Source organism: Glycine max, chromosome 7 (assembly GCF_000004515.6).
Source record: "Glycine max cultivar Williams 82 chromosome 7, Glycine_max_v4.0, whole genome shotgun sequence".
Taxonomy (NCBI): Eukaryota; Viridiplantae; Streptophyta; class Magnoliopsida; order Fabales; family Fabaceae; genus Glycine; species Glycine max.
In genome coordinates, this window is record NC_038243.2 from 31,039,273 (window position 1) to 31,048,403 (window position 9,131).

At 30.0% G+C, this 9,131-nt stretch overlaps 1 long non-coding RNA gene across 1 annotated transcript; it reads right to left on the reverse strand.

The window, feature by feature from the left end:
- Positions 1 to 1,874: 1,874 nt before the first annotated feature.
- LOC102661541 (uncharacterized) lies at positions 1,875 to 5,756 on the reverse strand. The gene is made up of 3 exons (XR_415236.4): positions 5,085 to 5,756; positions 4,877 to 4,996; positions 1,875 to 4,740 (listed from the first exon to the last, which is right to left on the reverse strand). It is a non-coding gene; the product is annotated as an uncharacterized lncRNA (long non-coding RNA).
- Positions 5,757 to 9,131: the final 3,375 nt, after the last annotated feature.

A 9,131-nucleotide genomic window follows, 5' to 3' on the forward strand; every position in this document is an offset into this window, starting at 1 on the left:
GTTTTCTTCTTACCCTTTCCTGCACTTTATCATTACCAAGGATATCACTTTAGTTAGCACTTCAAATTTTTTATTGTTTAGTTTGTCAATTTATGGGTCAAATCCTTGCTATAGAAAAAGGTTTCAAAAAATAATAGAAAAAGAATGCACTTGCAAATTGCAACGGATAGTCAAGACAGGATCAATGGCTTTGAGTGAAAAGGCAATGGGTCCTGGCTCAAAATTGACTAGTTTTGAGACAAATGTGTTTGCTATGGAAAGCAATACCAACACTATACCTTGTGTTTGCTATGGTCTTGGGACGACAAAAGTGGATTGCACTGCCCATGCATTTCTGCTTGGGATGTTTTCTTTTTCCCATCAGTTCATTAAAACTGCAAAACAAAATTTTAAAAACACTCACACGAACTTTTTTTATCCGTACATAAGAATTGAATTCAAGTGATAGGATGTTTTACAACAATTTATGTACATTTGTTCAATCAATTCAACTAGACCAAAATAAACTTTTAGGGACTATCATATTATCCACTTAAAGTACATGTATTTCAACATTTGTGGTGGCCTTGGTCATGTGTAGACTAGTGGCTAAAATAGCACATCTTAGAAAGAAAGCATGTGTTTTTCTCTGTTCAATAGGCCTTGGCCATCGTCATGTGCTAATGTCCATGGCTATGTAGCCTCCTTCACCAGTCACATGGGACAGGTGTCTGTTCGTCACTCTCTTTTGTGCGAGGATGTTCCATTCTATATACCTAAAAATGGTCTTCACCTTGCATTGGCTTCCTTGTCGTAAGTTTGTGTGGTCCCCTGAACTTCTTGTTACTGAGCCATGTGAGCCTTCAAACTCTACTAATTCAATGAATGGCTAAATAATCTTGTGACCTCTTTAGAAAAGATCATACTTATTATGACCTTTTTTTTTATGCAAAATTGTTTTTCTCATACGTAATTAGGAGATATAACCATGGAAAAATAAACTATTCTTCCAAGGAATACTATTTTGAGTTAATTACCAAATTTAAATATTATTCTATTTTAAGATTAATTATATAGTCTAAATATTGACTTCAGTTACCAAATTACATAAGTATTTCTTTTAAAATCGAATAATTATATAATTTTATATTGCGATTCCTTGAACTCCAAAATGTTAATTCTTCACATACCACCGTTTACCAAAACGAAAAAGGATAGGGGCAAAATATGCTTATGGGAATCAAATCCTGGCCTAAAGATTAGAACATAGAATCATGGTTCAAGCTAGTGGACGTGTATCAGCATAAATAAGAATTGGTACAGCATATATCTTCCATTTTCTACAAATATTTTTAATTATGGTTGTAATTAGTAACAGTTGCACGTGTTTATAAAGTTGTTTCTTTTCTAGCACACGGTGAAGTTCTCTTGCATTGGTTGAGAATTCACATTAATATTGTGATGAAACGAGGGGGGAGGAATAATTATTTAAGTAAATTCCATGATATAAAAAAGAAAACGAGGAAGTATATTAGTGATTTAAGGAGAGTTTAAATAACAATAACGTGACATTTTTTCCTTTATTCTATTCTTTTAGCATTGGCCACCCTTTATTTATATATATATATATATATATATATATATGATCTCATTTTATTTCTTACTAGCCTGTAGAGGACGCACGGGTTGTAAGCTTATATCTTTAGCAACTGCCATTTAACTTTTTATCAAGTATTTAGGGAGTATATAGAGAATGCTGAAGCCACAGAAAAAACCACTTTTGTGGTCAAACTCAAAATCTCAGTCACCTCCTTTTGAAAGTCAACAATATAAAAAAATAAAAAAGCAACATACTCTGATGCTAATAAGATGGGAAACTCAAAACTGCAAAACATACAATTTGATATTAATTTATTTCTAATGATTGTTACATATTTGATGTGCTTTCCTTTGAAGTAACAGAATACATAAATGGGTTACGAAGTATCAAAGTTTGGTTTTTCCTTTAAGCATCAGTTCACTGCTTGAAAGATAATGTATCAATTATGAAATAAACTGAAAGAACAGACCTCAATTCGAATGCCACAGCCTCTTAAAAGGACTACATTTGCTATGTTCTTTCCTTCTGCAGCACGTTTAGCATTCACAGGATGAGAAACCAAAATTTTTGTTATTTCCTTGGACAACTCGTTGACAACAGCGGCACTGTTCCTTGCTTCATGGGAATCATCTAAAGCTTCTGCTTTCAAAAGTATGTGGTTGTCCTTCAATGGGTAGATAAGAATTGCTAATTTAACTCTGCATAATTCTTTATCATTAGCAGCAAAGTGAGGAAGTAGATTAAGAACCAACTTACAAATGGTTCTCCTTTAGAAGTGGGTCATGATGTGCTAAAAAGGAGCATGCATTGAAATGAATTATTTGTTGTTAACTCCTATATTAATAAATTTTAATCTCTCGTGAAGGACTAAAAATACACAACTTTTGTAATTTTAAAAAGACTATAAATAGATTAAAAGAAAAAAAGAAGCATTGAAAATCTAACAAAACACATAACAGCATAATGAGGATCTCCAAAACACAACCAGCATTATGATGATCTTATGGTCCCTCCACACATTATTTTCCTATATTTTATCATCTCAATAGAAAAATTGCTAAATTCAAATTAATGTATATTCAGAGGAGGGAGAGAGAGGCGAATTTTGGTGGGTGAGACTGCAGGTCACTTGGTCTATTTTCCTCCTCCTAAGAATAAAATCAAACATTATTAAAATAAAATATATAAGTAAAAGATAAATCTTAATTTACAAACTGATATTTTAAAGCTAAATTAGACCTAAATCTACATTTTTAAAATTTTCTTGAAGTTTCTAACGTTGATGCATTGTAGAGTTCCTGATAACCCTCAACCAAAGGTAAAATACCTGATTTGCCTTGACACGACTGCAATTATTTGTAGATTAAGGAGGTCAAGGAGAAGATGAAAGGAAAGATCAACACTTCAAACATATCTGGGAACTGACTGAGGCACCAAGTGGAGCCATGATCTAATTTTTCTTTCAATTTCTTATAATTTATATTCGCCAGCCATAGATACACAAAAAAAGAGTACAATTACCCTTGGTATAGTTTGGTTGTTTGTACCTATATTTTTTATTGTTTGAAGGATCTTGTGGTAACATTACCTCAGGGCATATTTGAAGAATGTTGTCATTTTTCTGCTGTGTACCGAGCAATAAAATGATCAAAATTCAAGGCAATGACAATGAAATTAACCTCAACTGTATACCAAAAGATATCCACCTCATATGCCGCTTGGGGCTATAATCTACACATAAAGGCACAACTAAAAATCTATCGAGGACCACGTAGAGAAACTAAAGCCACCAATAAGTGTAAAATGCTCAGATCAAAGATACCCCACCAATAAAAATGAGATTTTTATTATATATGTATGCAAAATTATGAAAGGAAAGGTATATTTGTTTGATAATCCTAGCTGTCAAGGAATTACTTTTTATAACCATTAGATTAAAAAAATAAGAGGTGATATAAGAAGTAACTTTTTAAAAGTTATTATATGTCTTGAAGTTTCCGAATAACCCGTCCAAGATAACCAACAGAAGCTTCTTTCTCAGAATATTGTCGAGAAATTATAACAGCAAAATGCGCAAGCTTGAGAAGGTTGATTTTGGTCTCAAAGTCTGAAATTGTGATATAATAGGAATGCATTGAGGAAATTCATTTTCCAAGTACCACATTCCAAAGCAACACGCCACATTGACATACAAATACTTTGAGCCTAGGAAGACATATATACTAACTTCAGCAATACAACAGTAACATAATCAAATTTAAGAAGTAATAAGCAATATGTGACCAATGTTTTGCATTGGCATAATAATCATGATAAACACATAAAAGCAGGTAATTAAGGAAGGGCAAAAAAATGAATGGTTCCTGTTTTGAGTAGGGATGTGGGGTGCAGAGCAGAAGAGACTTTAACAACAAAAGATGACATTAAGCTTTAATGGAAATATTTCAAAATTATTATGTGTAAATTGAGGCGTAACATAACATACAAATTCAAACATATTTTATCAATAAGCATACCTTCTATAACCAAGCCATAGTACATCATGAACAAAAAGTTGTTCCATGGGGAACTGGTTATCTGTTCAAGGATTACCTAATAACAGTATATTTCATTCATGAGAGCGTTAGTAGAAACTTGTACCCGAGCCAAGGAAATTACAGAACATAACACAATACAAAATATTGTCCCTATAAGTGAAAGAGCCAGAGGCCAAACCAATAGACAACCACATTTAATCAAAAGGACACTTTTGTTTTGGGAGGGAAGACCTGCACCTGTTACCAAGAACAACATGCAACTTGACAATGATCTTTTCTTCTTAAGGAGTAATATTACCTCTCTTCACATTTGATCTTAAGTAGTTGATCCACCTCAGTCTACAACTTTTCCCACATCTTAACAAACCTTCATATGTACAAATACATAGTTCAAATCATTAATTAACCGGTCAACACAAAAAACAAAAACAAAGCCTCATAATTAATTCCACAAGGTAAGATCAGTTACATGATACCATTCGGCTCAGTTAAATACTAAAAAGTTTCAAAGATGTAACCAATGAACACAAACACAACGTGAATCAGAGAAACCATTTGAGTCATCAACATTAAACCACATCTAAGAACATACCAAATCTACACAAATTCCACCAGATCTACAACCTGCAAGAAAAAAAAGAAGAAAAAATAAAATGATTATTCAAACCCGTGGTAACGTGGAATAACAGTTCCATCAGGGACTTGAGCCAGTAAAAAATTCTTTAGTTAATAACATTATTGTAGAATAAATTGAACCAACCTTGCCAACCAAATCAGGGGCAATAATGGTGTTCACATTGTCCACAGCTTGCATGTGCAACAAAAAACCATGTAAAAATAAACTGTTGGACCGAGAAATCGCATACCCATCACCAGGTTCCTTGGAAAACAAGTGACCTTCAGAAAATATTCAAACCAAAAAAGAAAAATACAAAAAAATCAACACAAGCAACGGATATAGAACATACCAAATGTACACAAATTTCACCAGATCTACAACCTGAAAAGATAAAAATGCAAGAAAAAAAAGAAGAAAAAATATCAGATATGAGATTTTAGGATAAAAAAGTTATCTCGTGAAGCGTTGCCACAAACCGGATCGCAAAGGTGAAACCCTAATCCTAATTCTCCTTCCCCCCTTCCACATCAATTCAAATCTCTAAGTTGTGGATCCTTATTTTTCCGATTTTATTTTTTTGTATTTTAGAATTCTCCAAGGTTGTCGTGCGTACTACAATTGCTTAGTTTCTTTGTGAAGCACTCCACGGGAGAGAGAGAGAAATGGAAAGATCGACAAAACAATTTTGTGGAAAAAAGCAAAACCACGTGAGGGAACGTAGCACTGACATGACCCGTAAAGCTTTCCCACAAAACCACGTGGGAGAAGCAATGCAGCTACACCAAGCCACCAAGACACATGGCAGCCAGGTGCCAAAAGACCAAGGCCAAAGCTGAAGGGGTAAAAGGAAATAAAAACCAATAAAACTGTCAGGTGTCAAAAGTTTAAGATGGGGCATTTCAAGGTTTTTACCCTACTCCAGTTTTTTTATTAGATAGATATTGATGATTTACTCTCTTAGTTAAATATTCATTGTTGGCCCATATTGAGGCAGAAATTCTTCCTTGTCTTTATTGTTAAAACTTTCTATTCCTACAACCATTTTTCTAAGTTCATCCACAACTTTATTAGAAATATTTGTTTTGACAAAATAATCCTACAATTTTTTTTTTGTTTGGTTGTTATTTCTAAAAACTCTAAAACCAACATTTTTAGTCTATTTATATGACATATTTGTTAATGGTCTAATTTAGTTGGTTGAGTAAGATCTATGAGGTATTATGAACCCCTAACATTATCGTTGATTCTCACTGATAAAAAAATATAACATTATCTTCTATTTATATGACACCTCACTCTCAATATTTTGAACATTAAAATTAAAATAAATCTATTCATTTGTCCAAAAGAAATATTAGGTACTAAGATTTTAAGTTGGGAAATGCTACTTGTACAACTAAGAGAAAGAAATTTAAAATATAATAATAAATAAGGTAACAAAGAAAGACAAATACACAATGTTATGTGGAAGTTCCATATTCATTCCCTCCAAAATAATAAATATAATCAAAGTCATTTTTATTTTTTATTCATTAGTAATAGTTATCTTCTAAATAATTACCTTAATTATAATATATTTTTCAACCGAATTAATAAAAATTAATAAAAAATATTTTGCAACTAAAGTTTTACACTAACTATTATATGAAATTAATTTTTATTTTATTTTCTTATATATGTTTTATTTGTTGTATATGTTAGTTCAACAATAATATGACAAATTATTATATCCTTTATAGTGATTATTATAAAATAATAATACAAAATTATTTAATAACATTTTTTACTATACTAAATTTCAGACTTTGTAAATGAAAATTATACAAAAACTTTATATTATTGATGAAAATGTATCTCTCCGTAAATATTTGGTTGAAATTTAATCAAGTAAAAACATTTATTTATTTATTTTAATAAATTTTCATTTCAAGTGATATTTATTCATGAAAAATATTTAATGAACTATTATAAATTAATTATACAAATTTATTTGATAACATTTTTTACCATACTAAAATTTGGACCTTGTAAATGAAAATTATCTAAGATTTTATCATTGATGAAAATATATCCTTCTATGAACATTCGATTGAAATTTAATCACAAAATAAATATTTATTTATTTAGTTTAAATAAGTTTCATTTCTTATGACATTTATTCACGAAAAAAATTTAATGAACAATTTAATTTTGGAACTAACTTAATTTAAAAAAACAAATCATAATAAAACTAAAAAAATAATTTTATCATGAAAAATATTTATTTATTAATTTTAATAAATTTTTATTTCTTATTAAATTTATTCAAAATAAATATTTAAGGAAATAATTTAAATTAATTATATAAATTTATTTAACAACATTTTTTACCATACTAAAATTTAGACCTTGTAAATGAAAATTATACAAGATCTTATGATTGATAAAAATATATCCCTCCATGAATACTCCTTTGAAATCTAATCACGAAATAAATATTTATTTATTTATTTTAATAAATTTTTGTTTTTATGATATTTAATCACGGAAAATATTTAATAAACAAGTTATTTTTGGAACAAATTTAATTTAAAATAGAATTAACTGTAATAAAACTAAAAATGAAAATTATGCAGGTAAATTATATAATATATTTTTCGAAATAATTCAAGTAAAAGGAAGGATATCATGATGCAAATATATTTAGAATTAAATTTTGAAAATAATTTAATCTGAAATTAATCAAATTATCAAGTATAAATTCAAATAATTTATTTTTTCCTTCAATTCCAATCAAAATTAGATGACATTTTTTTAATAACATCTTTTTTTACATTTAAAATTTTTTTAGATAACATTTAAAGCTTTAAAAAATAAATTAAATAAAAAATGATTCTATTGTATTTAAATAATTTCACTTAATTTTTATTATCCCAAATCAAACATGCAAATTACATAAAAATATAAAAAAAAATATAAACTAAATTAATTTTTTTTAAAAAAAGAAGCCAAATGAGAACATTCAAGATATCACCAAGGTAAAGAGAATCTTACAAAAAACAACACCTTAATAATAACATTTTTCCTGGAGTATGTGTATATAAAATATATTTGAATATTTATTAACATATTTACTAATATATATTTATTAAAATTTAAATTAAATAATTAATAACATATAAAAAAATTAAAATAATATAAAAATTACTCATAAATTATAAAATATGAATTTAATATCCGTGTAAGACACGAAAAATTTAATACTACAAATTATTGTACATGTATCACATTTTTACAAATTTTAAAAGTTTAAAAAATAAAAAAATATTAACAAGGGAAAAAAATTAAAAATTTGTGTATTTGACAAAAGATTAAAAATAGTGAATTTGAGTTTAAATAAAAGAATTTTATAATGATAAAAGAACCAATTTAATCCAAATACATATATATATATATATAGAGAGAGAGAGAGAGAGAGAGGAGGGGGAGAATGAGGGTAAAGTAAAACACACCACACCGCAACAGTAGAGAAGAGAGAGAGAAAGAGAAAAGAAGAAGAAGATGGAGAAGCTAAACACCACCACCAACACAGTGTCACTGCACAACATGCACGTGAAAATTGATTTTCTCTCTAATCTAATCAAGTGTCCCATCTTCAGACGCAACGACATCGTTTTACTATAGAGGAATCCTGATCTCACACATGGAAATCATGGGCACTATCACGTTGCAGGAGTTGAAGCACGATTGGTTCCTCCGCTTCGTCATGAATGACGACATCGGCTGTGTCCCCTGCTTGCTCTGGCTCAACGACGCCAATTCCCTCTCTGTCGGCCTCACCACACGTTTTGCCTCACTCATCAAGCTTGGCACAGTGGCCAGAGTGAGGGGCAGGCTGAGTTGCTTCAGAGGAGCAGTGTAGGTGACGGTGTCTGACATCGTTGTGGAGAGAGACCTCAATGCAAAGATCTTCCATCGCCTTGATTGCATCTTACTGGCTCACAACTGTTACAATGTCTTGCCTCCACTGTCTTCTTATACACCGTCGCCGCCACCACCTAAATAGTCCTTTTTTGGGGGGACTAGAAGCACAATTTGATCATGGATGATATTTTTTTTCAATAAACTAGAACGTTGTTTATCCAAATTATATCATTGTTGTAGATATATTTTTAGTTGCTCATTATGTAAATTTGCATAAATGTTGAGATGAGATTTTTAGTTCATGTAAATTTTACATATCAGTATCATCAAACACATAGATCAATTGACATGAGATTGTTTTAGCATTTAACTAGTGATCTTGGGATTGAGGTTTGGGTATGCGTCTACTTAGAGTTTTGCCACCTTTGATCTCATATGACTCAAACATGATTTTCTTCAATGGAAGATATTATCTGATTTAGAAAAAAAAAAA